This window comes from Bubalus bubalis, chromosome 22 (assembly GCF_019923935.1).
Source record: "Bubalus bubalis isolate 160015118507 breed Murrah chromosome 22, NDDB_SH_1, whole genome shotgun sequence".
Taxonomy (NCBI): domain Eukaryota; kingdom Metazoa; phylum Chordata; class Mammalia; order Artiodactyla; family Bovidae; genus Bubalus; species Bubalus bubalis.
Window position 1 is genome coordinate 27,721,625 of NC_059178.1, and position 18,056 is coordinate 27,739,680.

Below are 18,056 nucleotides of genomic sequence, written 5' to 3' on the forward strand. Positions count from 1 at the left end.
GATTTGACTACTCATGGGCTTCCTTCATGGCTCCATGGTAAATAATCCACCTGCCAATGCAGGAAACACAAGTTTGGTCCCTGGTCCAAGAAGATCCCACATGCCATGGGGCATCTAAGCCTGTGTACCACAACTATTGAGCCTGCGCTTTAGAGCCCAAGCTCCCCAACAAGAGAAGCCATCACGATGAGAAGCCCTCACACTGCATCTAGAGAGTAATTCCCACTTGCCACAACTAGGAAAAAAGCCCACACAGCAAGGGAGATCGAGCACAGCCATAAATAAATAAATAAATACAGTTATTAAAAAAAAAAGATTTGACTACTCATCATTTGCAAAGTGCAGATTCTCTGATACCAAGTACCTATCCTTTATTGTCTTTTTGTTTTCCGCTTCAGATAGTGAATAAGAATGTGTCATCATTTTTGTGTAAGTGAACTTTCTGGCACCTGCTTACTACCTTCTGGTGATCTATTTCTGAAGCCAGAGAATGAATAAGAAAATAAACAGAATTCATCAGAAAATTCATTAGTTCGATATAGGAATGAAAATGTATAATGAAAATATTGTGGGCCCCCCAATAAAAAATAACAGTACAAGTACAGCTAATGCATGCAAATTAACTCTTAAATTTGTGAAATATTTTATACCTATAAATTGTATGATGCAATATATGTGGCATAACAATGAATATGGCCACCAGTGCAAGAGGCTTTTGTTTCATTTAACATATGTTCACTTGAGAAAATGGAATTTAAAACTCTGGTTAATCCCACAAGCCAAAATCAGTAAAAGATTGTGAAAATTTCAGTTTAGAATGGCATTTGAAAGTCCCATATGGGCACTCCCCTAGTGGTCCAGTGGTTAAGAATCTGTCTGCCAATGGAGGGGACACGGGTTCGATCCCTGGTTGGGAAGCTTCCATATGCTGTGGAGCCGCCAAGCCTGTGGGCCACAACTACTAAGCCTGCACGCCTAGAGCTCGGCCTCTGCGACTAGAGAAGCCGCTGCCATGAGAAGCCTGCATAACGCAACCAGAGAAAGCCAGCACACAGCAAAGAAGACTCAGCATGGCCAAACATAAAGAAATTAATTAAATTAAAGTCCCATCTGTTGGCATTATTGAATGATAGATGGTGTTATGAGTTCACAGTGGCAAGTTGCTCAGCAGTTATGTCACCTGAGTTTACCTTCTTGGGAATCAGCTATTATGGGCTGTGCTTCTCACCCCACTGTCCTCTTGCCACTATAAGCTCTAAGGGTTGGGAAGGGTATAGGGAGGAGTCAGTGAAGGCTCACAGCTCTTAATGCCATCCTTTTGGATGCCATAGGTCAGGGGCAGAGGGCCATAGGCCAGCCTCAGGACTACAGCTTGGCTAACAGAACAGCCAATTTAACATTTCTGCTTATTTCCCAAGAGCAAAGCAAATTTGGTCTCTATGGTTGCACCCATATTTGCATATAAATAAAATGATATGGGCTCCCTCCCTCTCCAAATATTTCCACATACTGGGTGATGGCTGATGATGATGGAAAACATATATTAGTAAATGATTATAAAGTACTTGGCTAATCAAAATGAGGGCTAAATAACCCTTTGATAAGGCCAAGTCCTGGCAAAAACTGATAGCCTGGGCCCCACTGGCCCTTTGTGAGGTCTAGCCTTGGCAGGAACCCCTGTGAAAACTACTCCCTGTGTTGCCAACAGTCCATACTGACTGGATGGACCCCAGGTGCTGAGCATGACGGGAACTGTGCAGAACCCAGAAAATTCACAATCCCTGGCTCCTATCTTAAAACGGATCTCACTACGATGGGGTTTCCTAGCCCGCTGGTCAGGTTTTACTAGCTTTTTAGATAGGCACAATGTAGTTTGTGCCTTTGGAGAAAAATATAGTTTTAAGTGTTTCAAAGTCCTACTCATCAAAGAGATATTTGTATACCCATGTTCATAGCAGCATTGTTTACAATTGCCAAAAGGTAGGAACAACCCAGATATCCATCAACAGATGAATATATAAATAAGATATGGTATATATATGCAATTGAATATCATTGTCTTAAAAAAAAGAATGAAATTCTAATACATGTATAACATAGATGAATGTGGGAAATGTAAAATAAGCCAGACGCAAGAGGACAGGTATCATATGGTTCCACTTATATGATGTACTTAGAAGAGGTATATTCATAAAGATAGAAGGTGGGATGATGGTTGCCAAGAGGCTGGAGGGAGGGGAGAACAGGGAATTAGTGTTTAATGCGGACAGAGTTTCAGTTTGGAACGATGAAAAATTTCTGGAGATGGATGATGGCGATGGTTGCATAACAGTGTGAATACTTAATGCCACTGAACTGCGCACTTAAAACTGGTTAAAATGGGGAGAATTTCCTGGTTGTCCAGTGGTTAGAACTCTGCATTTCTACCGCAGGGGGCATGGATTCAACCCTTGGTCAGAGAATGAAGATCCTGCAAGTCAGAAGGGAGAGCCAAAAAAAGAAAAAATTAGAAAAAAAAGATTAATTATACATTATGCATGCAAGTTCAAGTGTTAGTCACTCAGTCGTGTGTGACTCTTTGTGACCCCATGGATTGTAGCCCACCCGGCTCCTCTGTCCATGGGATTCTCCAAGCAAGAATACTGGTGTAGGTTGCCATTTCCTCGTCCAAATACATTATGCATAGTTTACTGCAATAAAAAAATGTACACACACACACACCACTAGTCAAAGCATTTTCTTCAATCATTTCCATTTAAAGTTAGAAGAACCAAAGACTTCTTCAACTTGAGCCTCACCTTCCCTTTGCTTCTCAATGGCTCATGTCCATCCCAGGCGGTCTTTGACCCAGTGCACAGGAACTAAGTCAAAGGCAGGTCGGCCTGACCTCACCTCATCTGTGGCCAGAGAGACAGGCTGATGTCAGGTGTTGGCAAAGCAGGAAGGAATGAGCATGGGAGTCTGTGGGACCAAGACAGGGAGGAAGGCCGCCAAGGTCATAAGAAAGAAATTAATCAATAATTAAAGAGAGATGGCAGCTGGTAGACATGACTGGGACAGGAGATCTTGAGAAGGACAGGAAGTGATCCCTCTTGCATCTGAACAAGGGCAGGTGGAGTTGGGGGTTGGTGGGGGGATGCTCTGTAAGGCTTCTGGAAGTGTGGATAAACTGCAGCCACAGAGTAGGCTGTGGGTGATTTGTGATGCTGAAAATGGTTTGGTCTAGAGCAAACCTGGAGGCAGCCACTCCTGGAAACTATGCTCTCTGTGCTTCCCATGTATTTATTCCCTCTTGAAATTCAATCTATTTTCTTAAAAGACCTGGGCCTGCGGTTTCTGATGTACAATCGGAAAATTTGTGTCTGCGTAGGTTCTTCCCTCACTACTCAGAAACCTCTGGAAATTTGCTTCCTAAAGGCTGAGAGAAGATCTACAGTGATCATGTCGGCTGCCAGATGACTGGGGTGGTCATCTGAGCCCACTGCTCTGCTCTCACCGGAAGAGACACCAAACACTAGGTGCTGAGGGCTCCTGGCAGGCGCCGTGGAAAGTGCGGGAAACCCCTGGCCCAGCGCACCGGGGATCTGCTGCTGCTGCAGGTAGCCAGCAGGAAAGGGGAGAAATTGACAGCTGGGCTCAGCTTCCAGTCTCATTCACCTCCTGGGGTCTCTGCTGCCTTGATTCATGCTGACTCTCGCTGCACTCCCTCTGCAAACCAGCCTCCTATGATTCCCAGGGTCCTTCCAGCCCCGTCTCCTGGCAGGTGAAAACGAGTTTCATTTAAAAATATTTCCCTTGGAATTTCCATTTCAGGCACCAGCAAGGCTTAGTCAAACCACAAACAACCCAGGAGAAGCATCTGCAAAAGATACAAGCTGACTTTTCACAGAAAATATGTGTGGCCAAGATCCATTTAAAAAGATAACCAGGGAATTCCCTGGCCGTCCAGTGGTTGACTCTGTACTTCCAATGCAGGGGCCTTGGGTTTGGTCCTCGTTAGGGGAATTAAGACCCTGCATGCCACAAGATGTGGCCAAAAAAAATTTTTTTTTAATAAAGAGGTAGTATCCTCAGGGGTCAGTTCAGTTCAGTCGCTCAGTCGTGTCTGACTATTTGCGACCCCATGAATTGCAGCACGCCAGGCCTCCCTGTCCATCACCAGCTCCCGGAGTTCACTCAAACTCACATTCATCGAGTCAGTGATGCCATCCAGCCATCTCATCCTCTGTCGTCCCCTTCTCCTCCTGCCCCCAATCCCTCCCAGCATCAGAGTCTTTTCCAATGAGTTGACTCTTCGAATGAGGTGGCCAAAGTACTGAAGTTTCAGCTTTAGCATCAGTCCTTCCAATGAACAACCAGGACTGATCTCCTTTAGAAAGGACTGGTTGGATCTCCTTGCAATCCAAGGGATTCTCAAGAGTCTTCTCAAACATCACAGTTCAAAAGCATCAATTTTTCGGCGCTCAGCTTTCTTCACAGTCCAACTCTCACATAGACGGACCTTTGTTGGCAAAGTAATGTCTCTGCTTTTGAATATGCTATCTAGGTTGGTCATAACTTTCCTTCCAAGGAGTAAGCGTCTTTTAATTTCATGGCTGCAGTCACCATCTGCAATGATTTTGGAGCCCCCAAAATAAAGTATGACACTGTTTTCACTGTTTCCCCATCTATTTCCCGTGAAGTGATGGGACCAGATGCCATGATCTTCATTTTCTGAATGTTGAGCTTTAAGCCAACTTTTTCACTCTCCACTTTCACTTTCATCAAGAGGCTTTTTAGTTCCTCTTCACTTTCTGCCATAAGGGTGGTGTCATCTGCATATCTGAGGTTATTGATATTTCTCTCGGTAATCTTGATTCCAGCTTGTGCTTCTTCCAGCCCAGCATTTCTCATGATGTACTCTGCATGTAAGTTAAGTAAGCAGGGTGACAATATACAGCCTTGACGTACTCCTTTTCCTATTTGGAACCAGTCTGTTGTTCCATGTCCAGTTCTAACTGTTGCTTCCTGACCTGCATATAGATTTCTCAAGAGGCAGGTGAGGTGGTCTGGTATTCCCATCATGGGTCAGTGAGATGCAAATCAAGTTCACTGAGACATCCTTTCAATTGGCAAAAATCCAAAAGTCTGACTACTAAATACTGTGTGTGTGTGTGTGTGTGTGTGCTTAGTCACCCCATGGACTGTAGCCCACCAGGCTCCTCTGTCCATGGGGTTTTCCTAGGCAAGAACACTGGAATGGGATGCCATGTTCTTCTCCAGGGGATCTTCCCAGGAATCAAACCCACATCTCCTACATCTCCTGCATTTGCAGGTGGATTCTTCATCACTGAGCCACCTGGGAAGCCCTTACTAAATGTTGGAGAGGGTGCAAATCTAAAGAGAGATCTGTAACACATAGCAAGTGGGAGTAATACTGTACAACCACTTTTGTTGGTTCCTAAAGTGGAATGTTGGCAAACTTTGTGAACAAGTTCCACTCCAGGACACGTACGAAAGAGTGACTCTTGCATAACAACAACAGTAACAGTAACAGTCATGCACAAGAATAATCAAACGGTCCTGCTGGCAATAGCAGAAAACAAGAAACATCAGGAAAGTGGATGAATATCTATTCCCCAACAGTCACCTGTGTGAACTAAACCATATGTAACAATGTGAATGAACCTTCACATGTATGAAGTGAAAAAATAAATTCCGAAAGATTATAAACTGTATTATACCCTTTTTAATAACTAAAAATATTAAAAATAAAAATGTATACTTTAAAATATACATATATGATCTTCCTCAACCACCATTAAGTCGGGGACTGTCGTAGAGTCAACAAGGAGAGTGAGGGTGTGTTGAACAGGAAGGGGATCATCTGGTTAAATGTGGGTTATTGACCAGTTGCTTGGAGATGGAGTTGCTTTTATTGGAGATGGTGAATTTGAGAGTTTGAGGATGCTTGTTATATTGGCCTGAGAATATTTGCAAACTTCACTCATCAAGACCCGCTTCTTTTTACTTCATACACCCTTCCTCACCTTCGATTAACATGCAAACAGTGTAACCCCAAGAGCAACAGGCTATGATTTATGGGCCTTGAATGTGTTTTTAGAACCATCTCAACTGCCTTCCCAAGCTTCTCTCTATAGATTTATTTCATTCATTGTAACAGCTGCATGGATTTATCTGCACCATAGTTTATTTAACTTTATTCTTTTAGGAGTAGGCATTTAGACTGTTTCTAACTTTTGCTTTCACAAAAAAGATGCTACAGTAAATAAAAATGCTATAGGGAATATTCTTAGACAGTTGGTAAGTATGCCAGTAGAATTTCTAGAACTGCTGAGTCAAAGTGTTAGTTGCTCAGTGGTGTCTGACTTTTTGCAACCCTATGGACTGTAGCCTGCCAGGCTCCTCTGTCTGTGGGATTCTCCAGGCAAGAATATTGGAATGGGTTGCCATTCCCTTTTCCAGAGGGTCTTTCCCACTCAGGGATCAGACCTGGGTCTCCTGCATTGCAGGCAGATTCTTTACTGCCTGAGCCACCAGGGAAGCCCAGGTGTGACTGACAAGACATTCACACAACATACCTGTTTCCAGACTCACTCAAAATGTGTCATAGTGGGTATGATTAGCTATGTCAGGAGGTCAGTTCTTTTTTTTAAAGACTTTTTTTTTTAAAATGTAGACCATTTTTAAAGTCTTTATTGAATTTGCTATACTATTGCTTCTACTTTATGTTTTTTGGCCATGAGGCATGTAGGATCTTAGCTCCCCCACCAGGGATCGAACCTGCACACCCCTGCACTGAAAGGTGAATTCTTAACCACTGGACCACCAGGGAAGTTCCAGGAAGCCAGCTTTTTATGCTTTCTTCGCTTTCCATGAGCTGGTCCCATAGGAGAAATGGATCTGTGACCAGGGGTCAAGGGAGAGTAATGCTCACTTTTAGCCTTTAACCTCTCCCCTCTGTGCCCTGGTTGGTGACTCCGGGCTCCTTTTGGAAACACTAGGTCACCGTCTCCCCTGCCCCTGGCCATCTGCAGGGCCTCAGTGCTAGGAGCCTGAGAGAGTACTTCTACTCCCCAGTTGCGTGGGTGTTCTGAGGATTTGTGAAAATGCCTTTGGGGATGAAAGGTGCAAACATACGGAAGTTCACACTCACAAGTACAACTCCATAAATAACAGCACCGTGGAGAGGCCGGAATAGAGTCACAATGTCAGTAAAAGCTTCGTCACTCATTCAGAAGTTTGACATCGCTGCTTTCAGATTCAGACTTCCCAGGGTTTGGTTTCAAAACAATTGCAACTTGTGTCCACCGCCCCCTCCACCCAGCCCTGCCTCTCCAAGCTCACATTCATTCATTCAGCCATGTTTGCAGCTTGATGACAGAAAAGAAGACTCTTGGGACTTCCCTGGTGGTCCAGTGGTTAAGACTCCTAGCTCCCAATGCAGGGGGCATGGGTCCCATTCCTGGTCAGGGAACTAAGATCCCCCATGCCACATGGCATGACCAAAAAAAAAAAAAGAAAAGAAGACTCTGCCCTGTCCCACCTTGACCGTTTTTATCAAGTTTGGTTCATCATTCCTACAGAGAGCTTTGCCTCTCTGAGGGTAAATTCTGTTAAGATTTAGGGGCAAACATCCTCAGTGCTGGGTGGTGGCCCCATCTGACTGACTTGCCTGGACCTTAGAGAGGCCCTAACTTCCCACAGACCCGGTCTTCTGGTACCAGCCTCTGTGGGCTTGAAAGCAGAGCTGATGTCCACCCATTGCCCTGCTGGCTCCAGGGTCTCTCACTTGGGGCAGTTGATTCTTTGATCTTGTTTTGTCCTTTCAAAATAGAGTGAGTAGAAATTAGAGAAGTTTGTCTTCCTGCTGGTAAGTAAAAATATGTGTGTGTTAGTCGCTCAGTCATATTGGACTCTTTGTGACCCCATGGACTGTAGCCTGCCAGACTCCTCCATCCATGGGATTCTCCAGGCAAGATATGGGAGTGTGTTGCCATTCCCTTCTCCAAGGAATCTTTCCAACTCAGGAATCAAAGCTGGGTCTTCTGGAATGTAGGCAGATTCTTTACCATCTAAGACATCAGGGAAGCCCCAAGTAAAAATTTACGCAGTGTCCAAAGTCAGGATGAGATTGTGTGAGCCAGTTGGCACCACAAAATCCTGGGCAAGAGCCAACTCTTTTCGACCCTGATGCTGGGAAAAATTGAAGGCGAAAGGAGAAGGGGCAGCAAAGGATGAATTAGTTATATAGTATCACCGACTCAATGGACATGAACTTGAGCAAACTCCAGGAGATAGTGGAGGACAGGGAGGCCTGGCATGCTGCAGTTCATGGGGCCACAAGAGTCGGACATGACTTAGCGACTGAACAACAACAACTCTGGGCAAGGCTGACACACAGGCCACTGAGCTGAGCAGTGGCTCCTCAGGCCAGCTTGGACCTGGTGTGGCCAACGGCTCACCTCCTGAATGATGGCAGTTTCTTCCCTGTTCTACCAGGAGCCACAAGCAGGCCATCTTAGAGGTCAGTGACACCAGGGCCAGGGTTTGAGGATCACTTTTCCAAGCCTAGAGGCCTGTGGTGATGGAAGTTTGGGGTGAGGGCTTCTTGAAGGAGACTTAAAGTGTGTCCTGAGATGACTCAGACCCTTAGTCTCTATAGCTTGTTAAACAATGCCTAGAACTGATCTGGCCCTAGGTATGACTAAGGTTTTATTTTATTTTTTGTATTTATTTATTTGGCTGTACCAAGTCTTAACTGCAGCATTCAGGATCTTCAATCTTTATTTTGGCATGCAGGATCTGTAAGTTCTGGTGCATAGGATCTAGTTCCCAGACCAGGGATCAAACCTGGGCTCCCTGCACTGGGAGCTCAGAGACGTAGCCATTGGACCACCAGGGAAGTCCCATGACAAGGCTTTTAATTAAGGAGGTGCTCCGCATGAAAACTTGAGGGGGATGGAGAAATAGTGCATGTTCTTTGGTATTAAATATCACCTTTATGAGCATAAAATCTCAGTAGAATTGGCAATAATTCAGAAAAACATTAAGAAAGTAAGCTTGATGATGTAATTAATTTTTACATTTAATACTCTAAGTATACAACTATAACATCATGCCATTACAATTTAAAGGTTATAGTTTACAGCATGTAAGTTAGATAAAATATATTGAATCTTTGCGTGTCCTTGGTACTAGAAGGACTTAATATGTATTATTTCATTCAATTTGCAAAATAGTTCTATGAGATAGGCAGAAAAATTTACCCAATTTCCACATCGTGCACATAGTAAAGGTCAATAAATATGTCTACTAATAATAATTAAAGTAAATTATACATATTTAGTGTTTATTATATTCAGGGAACTAAACTAAGCATCTGTATATTGCCTTTATTTCTCCTTATCCCATGAGATGGGCTTCCTTGATGGTTCAGATGGTAAAGAATCTGCCTGCAGTGCAGAAGACAAGGGTTTGATCTCTGGGTTGGGAAGATGTCCTGGAGAAGGGAATGGGTACCCACTTCAGGATTCTTGCCTGGAGAATTCCATGGAGAGAGGAGCCTGGTGGGTTACAGTCCATGGTGTTGCAAAGAGTTGGACTCAACTGAGTGACTAACACTTTCACTTTCATCCCATAAGACAGATATTATTATCTCTGTGTTCTATTTAACTTCTCAGCTAAGAAGTTAAATAACATATCTAGGGCCACCGAGCTATTAAAGGCTAAAGCTGAGATTTGAAACATTAATGCATGGGGTAAAGCAAAAGTCATCCTTCGGTTAAGCAACACGAAACTTAATTTGTCCTTTTGGGTAAAAAGAAATCATTTTCTTTCAATTTCCATTGTATTTAGAGATATATAAGGCAAAACCACAGTACAAGTGAACACTTTATTCTCAAGGGAGCTGCTCTCTATCTTAAAGTGACCTGTTGGAAAGTAAATCATGTTTCCCACAGGACCAATGTTGCAATGAAGAGGCTTGCTCTTGGCCGAGAATTTCACTTCAAATAAATCATACCGATGACTGATAATATGGTGAAAGAACAGAACCAAACAATAAAATTGTACTATTCCAAAGCAAAAGGAGTTTTGAGCTCAGTGGGGCCTCAGAGGCTCTATAATAAGTAGCTTTAAGAGTGGTTTTTAAGCAGAAGAACCCATTTTCCAGCAAATCTTATTAGTCCCATATATATTAATAAAACAGCTAAGAAGTTAGTCAGGCTGGGACTTCCCTGGAGGTCCAGTGATTAAGACTCTGTGTTTCCACATCAGAGTATGTGGGTTTGATCCCTGGTTGAGGAACTAAGATCCCACATGCCATGGGTTGTGGCAAAAAAAAAATTAAAAATGAACCAGCCATTTGTACAACATGGGGGATTTTATATATACATGCACATAAACATATATATACTTGTTTATATATATATATATATTTAAACATATATAATATATATGTTATTTATATATTTAAACATATATAATATATATGTTATTTATATATATTTAAAACATATATAATATAAATTTACATATATATTATATATATATATTTGTTGTTGTTGTTCTTATTATTGTTCTATGAAGACCTACAAGACCTTCTAGGACTAATACCCCAAAAAAGATGTCCTTTTCATTCTAGGGGACTTGAATGCAAAAGTAGGAAGGCAAGAGATACCTGGAGTAACAGGCAAATTTGGCCTTGGAGTATAAAATGAAGCAGGTCAAAGGCTAACAGAGTTTTGCCAAGAGAGCACACTGGTCATAGCAAACACCCTCTTCCAACAACACAGGAGAAGACTCTACACATGGATATTACCAGACGGTCAATACTGAAATCAGATTGATTATATTCTTTGCAGCCAAAGATGGAGAAGCTCTATAAAGTCAGCAAAAACAAGACCAGGAGCTGACTGTGGCTCAGATCATGAACTCATTATTACCAAATTCAGTCTTAAAAATTGAAGAAAGTAGGGAAAACCACTAGACCATTCACGTAGGATCTAAATCAAATCCCTTTCGATTATACAGTAGACAAAGTGCCTGAAGAACTATGGATGGAGGTTGGTGACATTGTATAAGAGGCAGTGATCAAGACCATCCCCAAGAAAAAGAAATGCAAAAAGGCAAAATGGTTGTCTGAGGAGGCCTTACAAATAGCTGAGAAAAGAAGAGAAAATAAAGGCAAAGGAGAAAAGGAAAGATATACCCATTTGAATGCAGAATTACAAAGAATAGCAAGGAGAGGTAAGAAAGCCTTCCTCAGTGATCAGTACAAAGAAATAGAGGAAAATAATAGAATAGGAAAGACTAGAGATCTCTTCAAGAAAATTAGAGATACCAAAGGAACATTTCATGCAAAGATGGGCTCAATAAAGGACATAAATGGTATGGACCTAACAGAAGCAGAAGATATTAAGAAGAGGTGGCAAGAATACACAGAAGAATTATACAAAAAAGATCTTCATGACCCAGATAATCATGATGGTGTGATCACTCACCTAGAGCCAGACATCCTGGAATTTGAAGTAAAGTGAACCTCAGGAAGCATCACTAGGAACAAAGCTAGTGGAGGTGATGGAATTCCAGTTGAGCTATTTCAAATCCTAAAAGCTGATGCTGTGAAAGTGCTGCATTCAATATGCCAGCAAATTTGGAAAACTCAGCAGTGGCCACAGGACTGGAAAAGTCAGTTTTCATTCCAATCCCAAAGAAAGACATTGCCAAAGAATGTTGAAACTACCGCACAGTTGCACTCGTTTCACATGCTAGCAAAGTAATGCTCAAAATTCTCCAAGACAGGCTTCAACAGTACGTGAACCATGAACTTCCAGATGTTAAAACTGGTTTTGGAAAAGGCAGAGGAACCAGAGATCAAATTGCCAACATCCGCTGGATCATGGAAAAAGCAAGAGAGTTCCAGAAAAACATCTATTTCTGCTTTATTGACTATGCCAAAGCCTTTGACTGTGTGGATCACAACAAACTGTGAAAAATTCTGAAAGAGATGGAAATACCAGACCACCTGACCTGCCTCCTGAGAAATCTGTATGCAGGTCAGGAAGCAACAGTTAGAACTGGACATGGAACAACAGACTGGTTCCAAATCAGGAAATGAGTACATCAAGGCTATATATTGTCACCCTGCTTATTTAACTTCTATGCAGAGTACATCACGAGAAACGCTGGGCTGGATGAAGCACAAGCTTGAATCAAGATTGCTGGGAGAAATATCAATAATCTCAGATATGCAGATGATACCACCCTTATGGTAGAAAGTGAAGAACAGCTAAAGAACCTCTTGATGAAAGTGAAAGAGGAGAGTGAAAAAGTTGGCTTAAAACTCAACATTCAGAAAGCTAAGATCATGGCATCAGGTCCCATCACTTCATGGCAAATAGGTGGGGAAACAGTGGAAACAGTGACAGAGTTTAGTTTTTTGGGCTCCAAAATCACTGCAGATGGTGATTGCAGCCATGAAATTAAAAGACGCTTACTCCTGGAGAAGGAAATGGCAGCCCACTCCAGTATTCTTGCCTGGAAAATCCCATGGACCACAGAGCCTGGTAGGTTACTGTCCATGGGGTTGCAAAGAGTAGGACATGACTGAGCGACTTCACTTTCACTTTCACTTTACTCCTTGGAAGAAAAGCTATGGCCAACCTAGACAGCATATTAAAAAGCAGAGACATTACTTTGCCAACAAAGGTCTGTCTAGTCAAAGATATGGTTTTTCCAGTAGTCATGTATGGATGTGAGAGTTGGACTATAAAGAAAGCTGAGCACCAAAGAATTGATGCTTTTGAATTGTGGCATTGGAGAAGACTCTTGAGAGTCTCTTGGATTGCAAGGAGGTCCAACCAGTCAATCCAAAGGAAATCAGTCCTGAATATTCATTGGAAGAACTGATGCTGAAGCTGAAGCTCCCATACTTTGGCCACCTGATGCAAAGAACTGACTCACTGGAAAAGACCTTGATGCTGGGAAAGACTGAAGATGGGAGGAGAAGGGGATGACAGAGGATGAGATGTTTGGATGGCATCACCGACTTGGTGGACATGAGTTTGAGCAAGCTCCGGGAGTTGGTGATGGACAGGGAAGCCTGGTGTGCTGCAGTCCATGGGGTTGCAAAGAGTTGGACACAACTGAGCTACTGAACTGAACTGATATACTTGCTATGTGTATAAAACACACATATATGTATAATGTGTATTATATGTTATATTATATATATATATATATGTATATATGTGTGTGTGACTCAGGCGGCAAAGAATCCACTTGCAATGTAGGAGGCCCTGGTTCGATCCTTGATTGGGAAGATCCCCTGGAAAAGAGAATGGCAAACCACTCCAGTATCCTTGCCTGGAAAATGCTACGGACAGAGGATCTTGGCGAGCTACAGTCCATGGCATTGCAAAGAAATAGATACAATTTAGGAACACTTTCACACATGCTTGTTATGTCTCCAGTACCTCGTAGGGAAACCAAGCAAATAGCAGCAGCAAGTGAACTGGGTTGGAGGAACCCTTACATGCCACTCTATTCCTTTATGTTGTTCTGATTTTTAAACAACAAGCGCACATGAACATATCAAGTGAAGTTGATTTGCTGTGTTCTTTCTTGCTTTCCAGCCCTAGAAACTGTCAACAGGCAGTGAACCCTTGCAAACTTCCTCTTTCCTGCTACGTAACCAGGTGTGGGCTGTAGGCACCAGAGTTCACTTCTCTAGGTCCTCACTTTCTAATCTGAAAAATGAAGATACAAAGCTTATATGGTTGCTGGGAAGATTAAAGAGAGTCTGTGTACAGTAGAAATATAAAGAGAGCCACAATGTGAGGTACTTAAAATTTTTTTTAGTAGTCACTTTAAAAAGCGAGAGGACCATTGTTGAATATACTTAGCCGTAAAAAGGAAATGAAAGTGGATCATTTGTAGAGATGGGGATGGACCTAAAAAGTGTCACACAAAGTGATGTAAGTCAGAAAGTGAAAAACAAAGATCATATATTAATGCGTCTATATGAAATCTAGAAAAATTGTATAGATGATCTTATTTGTAAAACAGAAATAGAGACACAGATGTAGAGAACAAATGAACAGATACCAAGGGGAAGGGGTGGTAGTGGAAGGAACTGGGAGATTGGAATTGACACATATACACTATTGATACTATGTATTAAATAGATAACTAATGAGAACATACCATACAGTGTAGGGTACTCTATTTAATGCACTGTGGTGACTTAAATGGGAAAGAAGTCCAAAAGGGAAGGTATATATTTATAGTGTCTGTTAGTTGCTCAGTCATATCCGACTCCTTGGGACCCCATGGACTGTAGCCTGCCTGGCTCCTCTGTCCATGGAATTCTCCAGGCAAGAACAGTGCAGTGGGTAGCCATTCCCTTGGGGCTTCCCAGGTGGCGCTAGTGGTGAAGAAAATGCCTGCAGGAGACCCGGGGTTCCATCCCAGGGTTGAGAAGATCACTGGAGCAGGACATGGCAACCCACTCCAATATTTGTGCCTGGAGAATCCCACGGACAGAGGAGCCTGGCAGGTTACAGTCCATAGGGTCTCCAGGGGATCTTCCCAACCCAGGGATTGAATCCAGGTCTTCTGCATTGCAGGCAGATTCTTTACCACCTGAGGCAACAGGGAAGCTCATATATGTAAGGCTGATCCATGAAACTAACACAACACTCCAATATACTCCAAAAGCAATTATACTCCAATAAAAATTAATTAAAAAAACCCAAGAGGACCATTGTCAACTATATTTCAATTTAAAAAAGAAAAGAAAGTGGAAAAAAAGTGACTTATTAGGAGAGTTAGAATTTATAAAATATCTTCTGTATATGTAGTAAAAAAGCATTTGTGTGTTGTTAAAAAAAGGGAGATGGGTGAAATTAATTTTGATAATCCTAGATCTTCTTTAACCTACTGTGTCCAACATAGGATCATTTCAACATGTTATCAATATAAAAGTGATTACTGAGATATCGTACATTCTTTTCTTTATGCTAAGTTGTTGAAACCCTCTGGAATTTAACAATCTCTGTTCAGAACAGCTTCCTTACAGGTGCTCAATAGTCTGGATTTGAGACTATTGAAATCCAGTAGTCTGGATTTTAGTACATGCTTAATAAATGCTAGCTATCATCAATGTGGTACCTTTGCATGTCTTACACTTCCCTCTTCTAGGTGAACTTTAGCTTATACCTTAAAGTGAAAGTGGAAGTTGCTCAGTTGTGTCTCTTTGCAACCCCATGGACTATACAGTCCATGGAATTCTCCAGGCCAGAATACTGGAGCAGGTAGCCTTTCCCACCAGGGAAGTACCTCTCGTATACCTTAAGACCCCGCCAATTGGCCACATCTACTTCTGCTTTATTGACTATGCCAAAGCCTTTGACTATGTGGATCACAACAGACTGTGGAAAATTCTTCAAAAGATGGGAATACCAGACCACCTGACCTGTCTCCTGAGAAATCTGTATGCAAGTCAAGAAGCAGCAGTTAGAACTGGACATGGAACAACAGACTGGTTCCAAACAGGGAAAGGAGTATGTCAAGGCTGTATATTGTCACCCTGCTTATTTAACTTATATGCAAAGTACATTATGAGAAATGCTGGGCTGGATGAAGCACAAGCTTGAATCAAGATTGCCGGGAGAAATATCAATAACCTCAGATAGGCAGATGACACCACCCTTATGGCAGAAAGTGAAGAAGAGCTAAAGAGCCTCTTGATGAAAGTGAAAGAGGAGAGTGAAAAAGTTGGCTTAAAACTCAACATTCAAGAAACTAAGATCATGGCATCTGGTCCCATCACTTCATGGCAAATAGATGGGGAAACAGTGGAAACAGTGACAGACTTTATTTTGGGGGGGCTCCAAAATCACTGCAGATGGTGACTGCAGCCATGAAATTAAAAGATGCTTGCTCCTTGGAAGAAAAGCTATGACCAACCTAGACAGCTTATAAAAAGCAGAGACATTACTTTGCCAACAAAGGTCTGTCTAGTCAAAGCTATGGTTTTTCCAGTAGTCATATATAGATGTGAGAGTTGGATTTATAGAAAGCTGAGCACTGAAGAATTGATGCTTTTGAATTGTGGTGTTGGAGAAGACTCTTGAGAGTTCCTTGGACTTCAAGGAGATCTATCCAGTCCCTCATAAAGGAAATCAGTCCTGAATATTCATTGGAAGAACTGATGCTGAAGCTGAAGCTCCAATACTTTGGCTACCTGATGCGAAGAACTGAGTCATTGAAAAAGACCCTGATGCTGGGAAAGACTGAAGGTGGGAGGAGCAGGGTATGACAGAGGATGAGATGGTTGGATGGCATCACTGACTCAATGGACACAAGTTTGAGTAAACTCCAGGAGTTGGTGATGGACAGGGAGGCCTGGCGTGTTGTGGTCCATGGGGTTGCAAAGAGTCAGACACGACTGAGTGACTGAACTGAACTGAACTGAATTGGCCACATCCCCTGGAAGGTCTTCTTGAAACATCCTGTCCTGGTCTCTCCTCCACCCACTGCTCCCCTGGCATCTATCTCCATTTGTAGATGCTTTATTTATCTTCACAGACTCTAATCTCCTTTAAGAATTATGGCCCACTTTTTGTTCTTTATAGCCCTGGGGTGCATGGGAGGGACAGAATAAAGGTCATTTGAATGAATAAATGTCATTTGAATGAAGAAGGAGTTGCATGCATACTCCTTTGCTTTGAGGACAGGGTGTTATGGGTTGCTTGTTTGTTTCTTTTCTTTTTTTGTCACTTAATTTTTATGTACTAGTTGACAGAGCCAGCTCCCTTTTCCTTCTCTAACTTCCTCTCAAGGTCATTTCCCCCAAGCTGGGCTTTGTTGCAGAAAACCCTTGATAAGAAAAGCAAATGTCTTCGTTCAACAGTGGGGCCAGAGAGAAAATCATGAAATGTAAGCAGGCTCACCCAAATAAACAAATACCTTTCGTGCACTCTGTTACTTATAGATTATAAATGTTTTGTGGAATGGAAAGAGACACTTGTCAATTTGCATTTGGTTCAGGGATTTGAGCCCATAAATAAGAAGGTCTGTGAATTGGTTCAGAAGGCCATTTCAGGGTGCCAAGGAGAGTGGGAGGGATTTTACTGGTGTTCTTTGGAGGGCAGGGGCAGCTGGGGGCGGGGCACCAGCCCAGCAGGGAGGGGTGGTTTAAGGAGCAGTGTTGCTCTGTCCTTCTCTCAGGTTCTCTTTATCTGGGCTCTTTAGCCCAGTCCTCACACTGTGTCTTTTCCACCTGGTTTCTGCCCCTGAGAGTGGCATTGGGGAGAGATGAGAAGGGACACTGAGGCAATTCTGACCCAGGGCTCATTTTCACCTTTTGTCAACACCGTGTGTCAAGTCTGGTTGCCATCGGCCCCAGAGCATCCCCGGCCCCTGTAACTTTAAGGAACTGCGGAGTGTCTGCGTTTGATGTGTCTTTTTAACACAAAGCACACCAGGGCTGGTTAATGATCATGAACTGTCATGGCAGCCACTCTGCAAAGGTGACAGTAATGGATGGGGCCTGCGGCACCAAGGGAGGTGGCTGGGTGCGGGGCAGAAGGTTTATTTAAGCCAAGGCTGATAATAGAGGGGCCTTCTCAGACCAAGCAGCAGGGCTTTAATGGGATAAAAGGGGATGAGAGTCCTCTTTCTGCACCGCCCTTGGAAGGGACCGGTCTCGCTTTCCTCATCTGGTCTACCAAATAAAAGCATTCCTTGGAGATTCAGATCTATTTGAAATCTTCTACCAGGAGGGGGAGGAGAGGGGAGGGAAAGCCCATTTCTATGGTCAACCTTGTCATCTTTCTTGATTTGGCCTCATTTACCTTAAAAGTTCATATTTGCTGTGTTTAACTATTGGAAAAGAAACTGTAGGACAGGACCTGATCAATAATGAATTCAGGGACATCCCTGGTGGTACCGTGGCTGAGACTGCATGCTCCCAATGCAAAAGGCCCAGGTTCGATCCCTGGTTGGGGAACTAGATCCCACATGCTCCGACTAAGACCTGGCAAAGCCAA